Source organism: Amphiura filiformis, chromosome 2 (assembly GCF_039555335.1).
Source record: "Amphiura filiformis chromosome 2, Afil_fr2py, whole genome shotgun sequence".
NCBI classification, from domain to species: domain Eukaryota; kingdom Metazoa; phylum Echinodermata; class Ophiuroidea; order Amphilepidida; family Amphiuridae; genus Amphiura; species Amphiura filiformis.
In genome coordinates, this window is record NC_092629.1 from 28,757,484 (window position 1) to 28,774,216 (window position 16,733).

Here is a 16,733-nt window from a genome sequence, read left to right on the forward strand (position 1 = left end):
TGAATGATTATGTGACAAAGAAATTAACCGTCTCTGTGATAAATAACTACCCAACTAATCAAAGCAAGACAGTCATTACCAAAGAGTTCCCAGTCCCCAGCCCAACCAGTTAAGGCAAGACTGGGCACCAGAAATAATTTGAATGATTATGTGAAAAAGCTGAACATAAAATATATATTTTGAAAACATAAAAAAAACAAGTACCTGGTCAGGATTCAGTTCAGAAAAAAAACACTTTTTTCACAAGTTTATATCAAAAGTTAAGATCTGTTGCCATTAAAAATAAAATGTGCATCATATTTACTTTTAGTACAGTACACAATGTCACTTTGTAGTTAGATCTCAAATATCTACTACATGTACAACACACCATAGAAGACAGATCATGTTCGCTTGATTAGTTAACATTAATTACACGTAGAGCCACCGGTACTTGATCTCAGCATCAAATACTTCCTCCACCACATCACATGATTAGTACAAAAGTCCTCTCACTGCCGAATTCCCAGATCCTTGACAATCACACGATCAAATCCAGCCGTCAAAACATACTCAGTCTCAGAATTAGATGCAACTGTCGACAGTTGACTTCCCACAGCGAACATGAAATCTGCAATCTTGACCATCTTTGGAACTGTTCCTTTACTGTACTCTTAATGATGTTTAAAATGTCTCTTCATTTGGAAGAAGTTCTTGACAACAATACATTGTGTAAATGTGACAATAGTCCTCCGTAGCACCGGTGTTCTTTGCCACCTGGTTCCATCGTACATAACATGTCATGTCCAATCGCTGATCTCTGCTATCCCAGCGCTATTTTTCATCTCAAAATCCCACCGCTATTTTTTTTCATCTCAAGATCCCACCGCTATTTTTCATCTCAAAATCCCACCGCTGTTTTTCATCTCAAGATCCCACCGCTATTTTTTTCATCTCAAGATCCCACCGCTGCCACCAAGTGTGGAGAAATGGGGTTCGGGCCGAGCGGCGATGGCGGGTGGACGTTTGGGGCCAGTGGAAGACCCCGAGAGATCTAATTGTTCCAAATGAAAAGTGATTCAGACTGCACACATAAATATAACAGAAGTTATTCTTTCGTTTTCTTTTCATAAAATCACAACAACACTGCATATAAGTACTTCAATAACTGTCACCTGTTAAATGGTAGTCTATAATGCTACGACAACTTCCAGTTTGATATTTCAGTAACTTATAGAAGGTCTCCGAGTCAGACTTGAGTGTTCAATGTTCCATGATCATGCTGATGCACATTTCAACTTGAGTAGTTTCATTAGTAAGCTTACTGCACAAAATCACACAAAAATCACTGTCAATCGTCCCAAATTATGCTCTGCAATCACAATATTCCTCTGCAATTACAATGTCACCTCATTATTATTGATTTCATATGATTTCCCCTAGTATCAAACGGTTTTCCGATCAAGTTTCACATTGTAAACACACTCGTGCAAGCAGCCATCTCCAATTCACGTGCAACCAAGGTCAGAGGTCACTAACAAAAAAAACAGCTTACAGGCGCACATCACTAGATTAAATGAGCAGAACCCCATTTTACTACATTATTTTAAAATAAAATGTACATGTAAGTTAACGTGGTATATCGAAAGCAGTGAAATCGGACATTCCTAAGCGAAGATATTGAGTTCGTAAGTTCTGGTATTACAAAATTGGAAATTGAGATATCGTGGGTAAAAAGCGGAAAAGACAAAAAACAACAACAACAACAACAACAACAACAACAACAACAACAACAAAAAAGCAGACCAGAACAATTTGAAGTAATGAATTAAAGAGTTGACATGAGATTAGGAATTAATGTTTTCTGCTGTTTCAGTGTAGGCCTACATGTTCTCATCGTTGATGGTTTGTTGGACTGTCATGTAACATGGATGTAAGCGTGATCCTAAAAATGCTTTTCACATTGACCAAAACTAATTACAAGACCTCTTCTACATTGAAGCTGGCTTTCCCTTTTATAGGGAATTTTTATTTAGCTAGTCATCTGTTTTATACAATATTGCAGTGCCCATCCCTAAGTCATATGTTTCATTAATATTACAATACAAGTTACACATTAAACAATTTTAAACATCATGTGTGCAGGTATTTACAGTGCAAAATTTACAACAGTGCTGTTTCACTTTTTTAATCATTATTTTTACTTTTTCATCTACACACCTGTGTTCTTTTCAACATGATTAATACAACTAACTTTTTCAAATTGATATAATCTAACCTTGGATTTGGGTGGGTTATGGATGATGAATTGATGAATTAGGAATTGAGAGAGACAAACCAAATCACGAAAAACTTGTCAGAACTAAATCGCTACCAGGAACTGTTTTGCCATCCTACTTTTAAATTTGGAGAGATTCTTATGAACTAGGATTTGCTTGATCGCCCCAATGTCATGAGTATGGAACCAGGAATGGAAAGCAGAAAGATTTATTTAATGGGTTGAGTTATGGAATATTTGAACTGGTGTTTCCTGTGTATCACAGACAAGGACATTCCATATGCCATGTAACTCATGTCGCCCAAATAATATGATTGGCGTATATGCTATTATTAGCGACGTCTTCATCATACAGCCGCGCTATTGGCGTCACCAGCCGCGTTAATTGCAATAGCAGTAGCGTCATCGGAGTCATTTTTGGTTTTATCATTAGCGATACTGTCATTCACAATTTCACTGGCTTCCATAACGGAAACATTAGGGGTGTTATCGTGGTTATCGGCGACACCGCCACTGGCGTTATCAGTTGCAATATTGCCATTATCGATATTGTCATTCATTATTTTACTGGCGCCACCAGCCGCGATATTGGCGTCAATAAATTTAATGGCGAAATCAAGAGTGTTATCATGATTATCGATGACACCGTCAACAGTTGTAATATTATCAGCCTCGTCGATGTTGTCAACATCGTTATTGGTGTCATCAGCAACGGTGTTGTTAGTGGCTTTTTGATTGTCATCATCAACGTTATTTGAATCATCTGCAGTGTTTGTGACGCCATCACTGTGATTTGCACCAGAATTATCAACGTTTCTGGATCTCTCATTGGTGTTTAGTTGTGACATTTCTGTGTCCATTATCTAATAATGAATAATAATAATAATAATGATGATGATGATGATGATGATGATGATGATGATGATGATGATGATGATGATGATGATGATGATGATGATGATGATGATGATGATGATGATGATGATGATGATGATGATGATGATAATAATACGCTTGTGCCTGGCCACAGGAGAGGCGACAAACACAATTTAAAGGTATAGGGATTATGCCTTTTGTGTACTTTAATTTGGCATGCTTTTGATTTCGATATAACATGGTGCTTAAAATTAATTGTATTTCAGTGCTACCCGAATATTATGGTTATCAAGAACATATACTACCGTTGGTAGATTAAGCACCACTTCATGCATATATCATGACTTTATTTTCAAAATAATACTTTTTCGCGGAGAAAATTAGACACGTTGCATGAATGGCACGACGCTGTACAAAATTTTTGTCCTCTGTGCGTTACACTTGTAAATATTTATCAAAGATACAAATCACAATCTCATAAGTAATGGACAATCTGCACGTATGAATCAAACATGTGAACGAAGTCAAATTTCCACTGTTGCTTTATTACGATGATTTATTTAAAAAGGTAGTTAGACTTTCCTTCGTATGTTGCAATGACTTTCTTTAATATAATTCTAAAATTGACACATTTTGTGCATTTATTACCACGTGTTCATTTCGAACGTGCAGAATAATCAACCTCGCCCCGTTACAGTAAAGTGATTTTGAAAAGATAGAATCGCAACCTCTCTAATAGCAATGAAAAGTATAATACAATCTTAACATGGGTCTCATGGCATAACAGAGGATACCTGAAAACATCTACTAAATGAGTAACCCAGGCAAAAGAAGAATTAAAACAAACAATGATTAAAAAAAGCAAATAGCATTTTCAATTAGATGGATTAGCCCTCTCTGCCGTTTTACGTATAACAATTACATGCATACAGCTAACCACCACTCACATTTAACAATCATCCAATTAAAAAGGGACAACATAAACAATCGTGGAACAATTCTTAATTAGAGAACGTATACAAGGATTGGAAAAGTATACTAAACTTATTCTTTGGTATTGTCTAGCTAAAGTGTTATATCGAATTATAGATGTAGATTATTGTTATGGTCGAATACTGGCGTGATTCCTCAAACCAAAGAAATATGAGACGACCTTAAACTAATAACATGAAGTGTTTATTTTTACTAATAATTATTTCAAGGCATATTTAAAAAGTACTAACCCGAGGATCATCTGATACTTTGTTCATCAGTAGCCGCTTCCACTCTTGTTGAAAACTTTTGCGCACCTAGTTGGAGGAAATCATTAATATACTGAACAATAAGTTAAATAATTGATAACGTTTCAAATCAATGCTACAGGTAACGTAAGGGATGACTTCAAAACAATACAACATTTTGACCGCTGACGCCCTGGCTGAATTGGTGATGGAAACTGGTTCCTACTGTTGTCAACAATAAAACGCAATTAAACCACCAGTGTTGCCAAGGCGCCTGTGGACGAAAGGTGGTCGGGTTTTGATGTCATCCCTATTGTAACTGCGCATGTGCGAAGTACAGGTCACGGTAAAAAATTTGAGATAAAATGAAAGACAGATAAAATTTTTTTTATCGCGTCTGATGTCATTTGTCAATCAAACTCGAGCACGGTTTGTTTACAAGTGTCGTGATGATGACTTGCTGAACGCGGCGGTATAACCGGGCGCCTTATTGTTAATTTTGCACCTTCAAACATACAAACCATCTCAAAAGTTAGGTCTTTATAGTAGGAAACTTTCTTTCGCGGAGGCACCATGTCAACAATGCCTAGAAAAGTTGCTTTTTGTCTTGTAAAAGTACGTAATGTTTCGTCATTTTCTGCTATTCCTTTTCTCCGACCGGCACCAGATAAATCGGCCTTCCTTTTACGCGCCATTACCTGTGTAAACCAATCAAGGATCGTAATTGAAAGTGACATCATACGCGATAAAATCTTTTATCTCTGTCTTTCATTATCTCTAATTTTTTACTGTGACCTGCACTTCGCACATGCGCATTTACAAAGGGAATGGGGCTTATTGTGTTTTTGTTTGTGTATGACAATAATTACTGAAATAATGTAATTACCTCAGAATTCACCACACAGATTACCACGACAAGATAGATACCCTGTAAGAAAATAATACTGTTTTTAAGATTCTGTCATGACGTTTATGTATAAAGCGATAATAAGTGATGTAATTTGCCTTTTCAGCCCTTGTGACCACGCAAGTGTGATGAGGCAGTGTTCCTGATTTGTAATTGGAGTAAAACCCCGTGAAGTCAGTCGGCATACGACGAACAGCCGACGTGACCAACTGTCCCAACTTTGTCGAGTCAGTTAAAGTTAGCGCTGGCGTATCGTCGCACGTCATATCAGGAACGTCGTATAAATTAAGTGAGGAAATGCTATTTGTTGTGTTGTAAAATTGATGGAAGAACTAATATTAAAAGAAATGTAATTGACAAAGTAAATTCAGTTTTAATCAACTGTGGTAGTAACGTAACCCTATTTGGCGTAATTTAGTGGCATAATATCGGACAATTCTTTGTAACGTCGTCCGCACGGTGTATCCACTCCGTCTCTTACCTAAACGTCTCATCTAAATGGCATTATGATGTATCAGTAGGAATTGTCTTGTACTCTATCTCCGTGTATTTCTTATGTTCCTTAATATGCCCAATCGGTTTACAGATTAACTTAGATACCCGTACATTGTAAATCATCATTATAAACATATTTAGTTACATTTCTGCATTTTGTGGTTGCTTTTTAGGATTGCCGGGCGGTCAGTATGATCAGATCGGTTCCATTTCAATTTTCTTTTATGATCATATAACACATCAAGACTTCCGATCACAGGCGTTATTTTTTCAAAATGGTTTGTATACGAATACACGTGCGTTTCTCTATATATCTAAAGGCTTTTGAAAATAATCAGTACCGATTTTCAGTAAATTTCCATGTAAATATTTACATTTGTATGGACCGGAACGGTTATCCGACTCAAAGAGCACCAGAAAGAGGTGGAGAAAACCATTTACTCGAGCAAAACGCCAATCATCTGTCACGGACATTCACAAATCCGCCATCACTGATCACGTGGCCTCTACAAATCACTCCATCAATTGGGAGGACTCAAAAGTGATTGATCGTGAAGCAGACAAGATCATCTGGATCCCCGAAAAGGTCAAGACACTCTAAACAAGGACGAGGGGGCCTACTCACTCAACAACATGTTTGACCAACTTATCACGCCCTCTACGGTGCTTCCTGTTGCCTATAAAAGCAAGTAGTCAGATGTGATGAGTTGCCAGTCTGAAGAAGCCACTAGTGTAGTGGTGAAACGTCACTAAAAACGTGAGTGAACCAACTTCGTTTTTACTTGGAATTGTTCAAAATGAACAAATTGAACTTTTTCAAAGAAAAAAAACAAACAAAGTTATTGTTTAATAGGGAAGTACTTTGTTTCATACCTGCAGACCGCTCAGAATGTCAAACACATAGGCCACATACATGCTATAATTTCCAGCTAAACCGACAAGCCAACCAACTCCGAGCATTGGGAGCAACAGAAAGACACCACGCAACCCAACTCTGAAAAATAAAAATATTCCATTTAATGCAGTCTAATTATGTATGCGAAGCATGACAAAATCAGGTTCAAGTTCCATGCAACATGATTATCTTTCACAACAATGATAAATTGACCTTTTCGGCAAATCCCATAATTCTTTGCGGTTAGACCTGAGATGTCGACAATTGACGTCACACCGTTTAGCGATCATCGTTACCGCGCATTTGAAAGCCGTGAAGTGCGCAGTAACGATGTCCGCATCGGCTTGACGACATGTCAGGTCTAAACGCAAAGGAGGGGGGGGGGGCTAAGATTCTCGAAAAGGATTCAAATAAACACACAAATAAACACACAAGATGGATACGCGAGGCAATATGGATCAGAAAGAGGGGGAAGGAGACGCTAAATCGCGATGAAGGTGTATATTCTCTAAATCACATATATGATCCACTACTAAGAACTGTGCATCCTATGGATGAGAAGTCTCGCGGGAAAACCAGTGGATTATCGCATTACTGAAGAAGTCTTCCGACCACGAAGACGAAACTGTCTAATTGAGTAGAATTTCATTGGATTTGACTACATAATTAAAAACTTTAAAGAATTATGGGATTTAACGAAAAGGTCAATTGGTCTCTTTGTGAGGGAAAACTAGCGTATCTCATCTGCAACTGAGCTAGGCTGGCAAGACATTGGACACCTCCTTCCCCGAAAAAATAAGGCAAAAAACAGGGTTAACATTTTAAATTTCACTTACTTGACAAGAGCAAGAGTTTCATGTTCTCGGGTTGAGGTGGCAGCCGTAACTGTTTTGACGATGACAATGGCAAGAATCACTACGTTAGCCTAAAATAATGGATGACGAAACAAATTAAAATTAACTATAACCTCTGGGGGAGAGTTAAATGGCGGGGGGGCGAAAGTGGGGGCATTGGCAAACAATGTTTGGCAAGCCAAGAGGGGAGCAAGCGAATTTTGGCACACATTCATTGGGCGCCTTTTAAATTAAATGCTCCAAAAACAGTACGGAAACACCAAATGTGCAAATTTTCCTACTCGCTGAGTTTGCAATATATAATCTAGGCCATTTAAGGCTTGCAAATTGAGATCCCCAAATATGGGTATGTGCAAATAGGGGGGGGGGGGCAGAGATCTTTTTGACAGAAAGAGAGTGGGAAAGCCATTTTAGCTGACCGAGAGGGGAGCGTGCATATTTTGGCTTGGTATCTAGAAATTTTACCCTCCTGGCTCATAATTTTTGAACAGCCTCTGGCATTTACAAGGATATTACTAAACTGTCTTAAAGGATAATTTCCAAAGCCTATTATGATTACAAGATTTCAGGAACACTTCGCTGTTAAAAACATGAAATATATTAAAACGTTATTTCTGGGAAATCATAAACACTGTTTATAATAGTAGCAGAATATAGTTTTATTATATCATTGTTTTGATTATTATTACTATTATTATATTAATGTCATTACCGTTATAATGAGCAAGACGGGACCTAGGAAGGCCCACAGGAATCCCTGTTCTCTCGACAACCAGCATCTAAGAGTAAAAAGAAGAACAAAAACACTTTTGTATATTTTATTCACAATTCCGTACCATTATGATGAAAATATTTCTTTTGACATTGGGAGGGATAGGATGGGAAAAAATTCTTGAAGTATACATGTAGTGAATCCAGTACCTTTTGGTGACAGAATAAGTTTATGGTACAAAATTGCCCTTTGGGAGCTAAAATGGGTAAATATGAGGTTAATTTGGTCTGAAACCCATATTCAGGCGTCAACATTGGGGGGGGGGATTGACCATCCCCCGTGGGAAATTTTTTCTGCTGAAAAGCTGATGCCACCAATGTCGGAAAACAATGCTGATTTGATAGCGGTGTTGTTAATGACCTTGATGACGGCGACATTAAGAAATTACTTACTGTTCAGTGTTTCCATAATAATTGTGTCCAGTAGCAACAGAGACGAGCGTAATAAGGATGGGGTAACAACATTGAGACAAATGACAGACAATGAAAACGTACATACTAAGGAAATAACTTAAAATTAGCTTTTTATGTTGAAAACTATACACCCCCTATGGAAGACTAGACATTCTTAAACACTTGAGAACGTTCCTGCAATCTTATTGGTTCTTACCCAGCTTTACCCGTGTGATATGCCACGATATCACACGGGTCAGCGCGTGTGCGTCAACGCGATACGCGTACTCGCTATTTGGACCAATCGGAGGCGCACAGCAACAACGAGACTGATCGATTTTAAGCCCTAGGATTTAATTTGATTAAAATTTGTATGATATTTTTATTTGAATTGAAGTGTTTAAGAATGAGAATAAAGGTTTTGTTTTTAGCCGCTGTCGTGCATCTATCGTCTCATATAATACGGGCGACATCATTATGTTTGGCGTAAAACAACGCGGTTTCGCCTCGTACTTAAAATAATGATGTCGCCAGTGTTATATGAGACGATAGATGCACTCCAGGGCTAAAAACAATACCTTTATTCTCTAATTAATCCCCACACAGGGGGCGTATACCTCAAATGGAGTCACCCATTCAGTTAACACCATTTGAAAATGTGGACGTTTAAGGCCATGTCGTCCATAGGGTATGTACGGATTTCAACTGGGACTAATTTAAAAGTACGGTACCGGACAGCATCAGAAAATTAGTGCCCGTTTGTATAGTATAGTTTATTATAGTGACGAATGCAACATCTTACCCCATCCGACCACGAAATAAGCGATCTTCATATTCCGCTCCATCCCATAGACAAGCACAATCATTCGAAATAAGTGAACACCCTCAACCAACATCCACGAGAATACGGTCAAGAATGAACACTGAAGGAAAACAGCTACGGTCTTACAGAGCTCCTGAAATTGATAATTGAAAAAATTTAAATTCATTCGTATTTGATATTGTTTGCACGGGGTAATACACGCACTCATCCACACGCCCCACCTCACCGCATCCCCACCCCACACGCACCCCACTCCACACCCTCCACACACCCACATACAGTCCACACACCCCCATATGATTGTGTCATATACTTCGCACAAAAATGATACGAATACTTAAAACAAAAGCAATATCTTAAAGACATTAAACCTAATTTACCAAAATATAAAGGAATTATTAGATAGAGAATCTTGATACCTCATTCGACATTAGGCAACTTTATTTTAAGTTATACAAACATGAATAAAAGAAAAAGATAATTTCAAATTCTCTCGAAAGAATACAAATGAGATATCAAAATACGGATAACAAAATTATCAATCAGATGATTACTTTATTTGGTACGTCAGGTTTAAATAATAAATAAATAAATTTCGGAATTTATATAGCGCTTTTTCCAGAGGATTCAAAGCGCTGTAATTTCGCTGCGTGGTGAATCATCACAATCAGATCGCATCAACTAGGCTAGTTGCAGCCGAACCCGGCGCAAACCTATCCGCACTTAGATTGTAACATCCACCCATTTTCTGCAGCTCCCCAAATTCCATTGGGTGAAGGAAGTTTTTGATAACGAAACAACTAATCACCGATTTTGAAAGCAGGAGGAAACCGGAGATCCCGGAGAAAACCTGCGAGAGCGAGCATGGATCGGGATAAACCAAGTGCACATGAGTCCTTGGGCCGCGCCGGGGCTTGAACCCGGGACCTCAGTGGTGCAAAGCGAGGGAATTACCACTGCGCTAACTCGCCCTCCCGATTTAGTTTTGTCAAGATATTGTTTTTCTTGTAAGTGTAAGGATACTTTTTTTTGTGCTCAGTATACTTACACAGCGAAATGTACGTCGTATTAACATTTTACTACTGTTTTACATATTTTGAATAACTTACGTTGTTATGTTTAGCCGAATCACTAATGGTCAGCATAAATAACGCCATCAACATGGCTATCATAAGATTGCGATGAATTACCAGTCGTTCTGATCCTAGCACAGAGTTGTTTCTTTTGATTAAAAACAAATCAAAATGTACATAAATGTACAAAATGTAAATAAAACAATGGAAATAGTAAGTAAAACTTTTATTCTAGCTGTAGTATAAAAGATTAAATTGCCACAGTAAAGTTTATCCCTGCATTTTTCTTTATTACGATACTCTCGTAAATTTATAATCAGGTGCAGGTTTGATTGGCTTAATTATGATTGATAAAATTCTCACATTTACCTAAACACAAACATTGTAAAGAGAGCAAAACTCAAGGCTAGCATCGACATGGCATAACATATCTGACTTAAAATTGACACTGCTTTTAGGTAGGGAACAGGCGATGGATCCTGAAACGAAATCAAATACTTATTAATGACATAACATTCTATATTATTAATACACACATTGATTGATTGATACATTGGCCATTAGTGAACATGTAATGACGTAAACAGACACACTTGCTATCGGTGGACATGCATTATTTAAGTTGCATTGTTGACCATTGGCTTTGCATGAAACCTCGTCTTAGGGTGTAGGTAGATACAGACTTTAAGGTACATATTTCGAGGTGCATAACAGACACCAAATTGGTGTCATAACAAACACCAAATTGGTGTCGATGACCTGACATGCATGCATTCTTTTGTGATGGTCTTTCAATTTGTGCCGAGTGTCCTTGGCAGACTTGACTATGCTTCAGTGGTCATGAAAGGATTCAATAGATAACCTCTGCCCCACTAATCCCCAGCTATTGTCTGAAATTGCACCTCGGAAGATATATTATAACAACTCAGTCCCTCAAATGATAGTCATATAACGACCAAAAGATAAATGACTGACTATCATTGAGGACTGAGTTCCGCAGTCTAGGGTGTAGGAGAGTACCAAACCAAACATATTTTTCCCGGTCAAGTCAAAATAGTCTTTTAACTCTTTCCCCGGCGCATTTTTGCGAATAAAAACTTACCCTACCACTTTACCCGGGTCGATCAAACTTCGAGGATGCAGTTGATAAGGCGCAGCTATTTTTAATTTTGCTCTTTTAAAAATGTTCTCAGTTATTTATGATAAGAAAAGAAGTACCGCTAGAATGTACCTCATTTCATAACATATATAATGAACAACTTGTCTTGAATCACTGAAATTTCAGTAAAGTAATTGGATTTCTTGCCCCAATATTATACGTAACTTTTGTTACCAGTGTGTAGTTATTTTTTGAGAAAAATGCAAAATTAGTCACGAAATTGATCAGGGGGTGTTTGTTAAATTCTTTGAACTAATAAATCGGGGTTTTTCGTGAGTAAGCTTACCTCGAATCTCATTAATACACTGAACGTTGTCAGATGGTTACATTTGCATGTCACGTGGGTATCATTATTGTCAGCAACCGTGCAACCCTGCGCATCCCAACTGTTGAAAAACCATAAATATTCATATTTGCTGTATACATCAATAGCAGGCAATTTAATTATAATTCCTTGATTCACATAATAATAATATCTTGATATTAAATGAGCCATATCACAATAGAATATAACGATCTAAGTGCAAATACTGCAGTTTGCAAAATACGTACCTTTTTTGGACAGTCGCAAAGAAATGGCATTCAGGTCGTTTCGGTTCACTCTCTGTCGTTTCCTGTGCCTGTAATTGGTAAACAGCCAATAATTTTGATCAATTTAATTCAACCAGGGACCTTGTATGGAGGGAATGGAAACGGCTTCCACCCATTGTATCATGCGAGTTGCTGGTTTACAAATTATCCTCAGTTGAGCAAGCATGAATAATACGTTGATCAATAGACCCTGGTACGAATCCAAGCACAGTTACAACACAGCGCGTGGCTTGTCTTGTACATTGCGAAATATGAGCCTACATGTTTGCCTATAATGACAGACTCTAGAAATGCCAACATAAATCTTCAAAGAACATCATCTTAAGAATTATTTCAGTATCGAAATCAGTAGGGATACCAAGCGTACGGTGTACACATTCCAGAAAAAATATAATTTTATTTGTTCTAGCATTCTGTATCTCCACAAAATTATCACATGTTGTCTCCAAAATCCTATGTAAATGATTTTCCATGCTACACAGAAATTGTGTTCGACAAAGGATAGACATTTTACACAATTTTACATAACTTAAAAAGATATTGGACTATTTTGATGTTTTTTTAAATATTTAGTAGGGCAACATGAGTAAATAGTAAAATTCAAACATAGCGCCCTCGGCGCAACTCGCATACAATCGAAGGTCGAAAAGATAATCTGATAACAATAGCTTGACAATAGCTATCAATAATCTGTTTCCAGTCCCTTTATACACGGTCCCTGATTCAACGTACTTTTATATTTTTTTACTAATTTTGTTAAGTCCTAATATTAAGTTCCAACTTACTCCATTGAAGAGTTCAAAATGCTTAACAGCCCAAAATCTAACAAATTGAATAAATTATTTTATGGTTCTCTCACTTGACCTTAACTCCCGATTATGACTTCCGTCATATACCTCGCCAAATGACGTCACTAGGTGACGTCACCGGGAGTCAAGGTGTTTAACATCACAACTCCAGGGTATGTTGGAAAATCTGGTTGACTAGATTGAATCTTATCTCTCGTTTACGATTCCCAGATGATTGAGAGTATTCACAGCCTAAAATATGATGTGAAGTTCGCCTTTAATTGAATAATTTGCACAGGTTCTTAGAAATTCGAGTCTATACTTCAGTTTTGAAGTTACCACGACCAATGCAGTTCAATATCAGGATAATATGTTTTCTTACAACAGTGTCTGAAACAGACCAACTCATTATTAGATAAAAAGCGGCCAGAACAGTGGCGCGCGCAGGTTTCCAAAAGTCGTGGGGGCATGGGTTTCGACGTTTGACAAAAGTGGGCTGCCCCTTTTACGCACGCCACTAAGCCAGAAGACATACCTGGCTCTTTTGTAACTTACCGTTAATAATAGCTGAGATGTGATATAGAATGCCTCATCACCGCTATACGTGATTCTATCACGTGTTGAATCAAATAGGGCAATGTCAACCAATCTGCTTCCAATTTCATACTTAGCGCTCCGTCCATTCTGATCATCAGAAACAATGAACTGCCCATCTTTAAAGAGCACTCTTGAATCAATAATGACAACTCGAACAAATCCTTATTAAGAGAAATTATAACAATGATAAACAATATTACTTATCTTACGTTTGTATTAATTAGATTAATTAATACAATAATATGACGGTGAACATGTCTATAAAGACTAAGAAAGATCAGAGAAAATGGGTCTTTAATTGGAGGTCAGAAAGGTGGTCATCGGATTTGATGATTAGAATCACCTCCGAAGCTTCCAGCCATGCAGTATATGGTCTGTAGACATACATTATTGTCACATTGTAAGACGCAGTAGCAAAGCATAAAACTTTTTATAAAACTTCTACCCCTTACAGCTTACGTTTAAGCAATGTTTAACTTGCCCTCAGTTTTACCGTACTTTTGTATAATTTAATGAATAACTTCAATAGCTATATTTTATTCAGAAACATGAGGGAGCATTTCGTCGCATCAGACAGAAAATGCGACGGTACCTACCTTCTCCGAGTTCTAGTGCTTCCAAAGGAAATTCGATTTTCAGTGTATAGTTCTCTGTAGTAATCAGGACTTTATCAGCATCACCGTTTTCTGTACCAGATCCAAGTTTTGATAAATGAATATCTATTTTTTGTAAATCGCGGTAGTAAAAAAATGAAAAAATAAATATATGAAATGGAGAAATTTAGCAATTACTTTCAAACTGTTTAAATACCAAAAATATAGGGTAAGAAATATATGCCTGATTTCCAATACAGATATGGACATCAATTGCATTCACCTTTCATCTCATTACATGGATGCATCAACATTTGTATGTGGTTATCCCATAACATATCCATAGAACATAGCCCACTTTAATACATCGTACATGGAAACATGAAGCATTGAACACACTAGCTCACGAGATTAAGTTTCAGGGGAAGACATTTATTGTTTAAAATATTCTGGTGTGTGATCAGTGGTTCTTGTAAGATAAACATCTCACTTTAAGTTTAATATCATAATCAACTATTTAAACACTTGCTCAAATTAATGCTTACCAAAATCACCATACTGTATAAACGAGACGCTGATGTTGATATCGTTCACCGTCAAACCCAAGTCATCCAATTCCGTCAAAAATTCAGCGGTGTCGACGTTTGAGCTCTAGACGTTTTAATACAAATGTGAATAAATAAATTAGTCCATGACTTCTTTTGAAATTTTCAGGATTTATTCTATTTTCTTGTTCAAATTCCACATCTGTATTTTGAAAGAAAACTTTTGACCCCGACAATATTCTTACATATCTAATCTACTTTCAAATCTAACACAAACTGCTACACTCTGGTGCATCCAAATCGGAATATATATATTTTTTAAGTGCACCAGCGCCCCTGGCTATATACTGAAACAGTTAGAAAGCCATGATTTTAACCAGGGGAGGTGGGGGGGTCTTCCTGGTTGAATGTATACTGGGTGCTATGGTTTTGGGGTACCTTTTAAGCGATTTCGGTATATCGATGAGTTGGTTTCAATGGAGACCAATGCGCCCAATTGGCGCATTTGGTTAAAAGTCCCCTAAAAGCGCACAACTATGACAACTTCTGTGAAAAATTGATATACTTATGGGTAGCGAAAACAGCAAAAAGTAGGTATAGAGAAAGTGAGCATCCGGAGGTCTGCTTGGCACATTGCTGTATGTTTTGTGAACAACCGATTCATTTCTGTAGACTTATTTGCATACTGGGATATGCGACAAAGTTGACGTAATGTCAAAATCGAACATTGCGATGACAGCTCTACGATTTCAAGTAAAATATGAAATCCTACCTGGATCATCTCAAACAAGTTGTCAAGTACTTTCACAATTACCATGATGAACACGGAGTGTGGTAGGTATTATTGACATTGAAAATAAAAAAGAACAACAACATCATCGTATTGGTATTATTTAATTTGATAGTTTAATAATATAAGAATGAACAGACTACGGGGGATGATTGGTATCATCATGTATTGCACGTAATGTTAATATGGCGATATTTATGGTGGTTGAGTACGCAGTACGAAGATAAAAACTTACAGTTCCAAGTCACAGAAGTCACGAAAAACATCAAAACGTGAACAGAAATGACGACGACGTAATTAAAAGAGAGCTAAATAAAGAATTGAGTGATGTAGCTCTCGGGGAAATGGAGAAATATCGGTGCCAATTGGCAAAGGCTTACAGTGCGCCCTTCCTCTCCGAGTCCTCGATCGCTGACAGGCTCAAATCATTCACTTCTTTAGTTCACTCCCGATTTGTTTCAAGGAATTCCGCGACAAGGTTTCCAAATTGTCCATCATTGCCTCTTTTGTAATTTACCATGCCAAAGACGAAAGGTCTTGGGACCAGTGCAATTTGCTCAGTACATAATGTGATAAATAATGAAATCTTATATCTTTTTATGTCTTTTAATATTGCTATTTCTAGTGCTTATATGTTGTTATACTGTATTTGTCCGCCCTGCATGATCTTTTATACGATCTGTCCTGGGCTTATTGTATTCCTTTATTGTTCAATGGTTTTATATGTATTTTGATAATAAAGTGATTTGATCCCATGAATGCATGAATGAATGAATTATTTTGGTTTTAACGTGGTAATCCACATTTGAATGCAGAGTGTATGTTGAAATAGCATCGTACTGAAGCTGTACCCCATGCGGCTATGTTCCCTCGAAAAAAGACCCCTATTTTTGGACCGCGCAGCTCTGACAGATCCCTGAATTTTACCAAAGCAGAGTCCTGAGAGACCTTGGTTTTGATAAATTCAGCTCTTACAACAAGAAAGTATAAAAAGGTCCACGATTTTGACCGTTCGCAGCTCCTAAAGGCCCCATTTTACTAACACGCTGTCAGCTTAAAAAGACCCACATATCTGATTGCGATAAGGGAAAAATCCAAGCTTAGAT

At 37.4% G+C, this 16,733-nt stretch overlaps 1 long non-coding RNA gene across 1 annotated transcript; it reads right to left on the bottom strand.

Moving 5' to 3' along the window:
* Window positions 1–7,492: 7,492 nt before the first annotated feature.
* On the bottom strand, window positions 7,493–8,728 carry LOC140135804 (uncharacterized). The gene is made up of 3 exons (XR_011856571.1): window positions 8,669–8,728; window positions 8,217–8,283; window positions 7,493–7,575 (listed from the first exon to the last, which is right to left on the bottom strand). It is a non-coding gene; the product is annotated as an uncharacterized lncRNA (long non-coding RNA).
* Window positions 8,729–16,733: the final 8,005 nt, after the last annotated feature.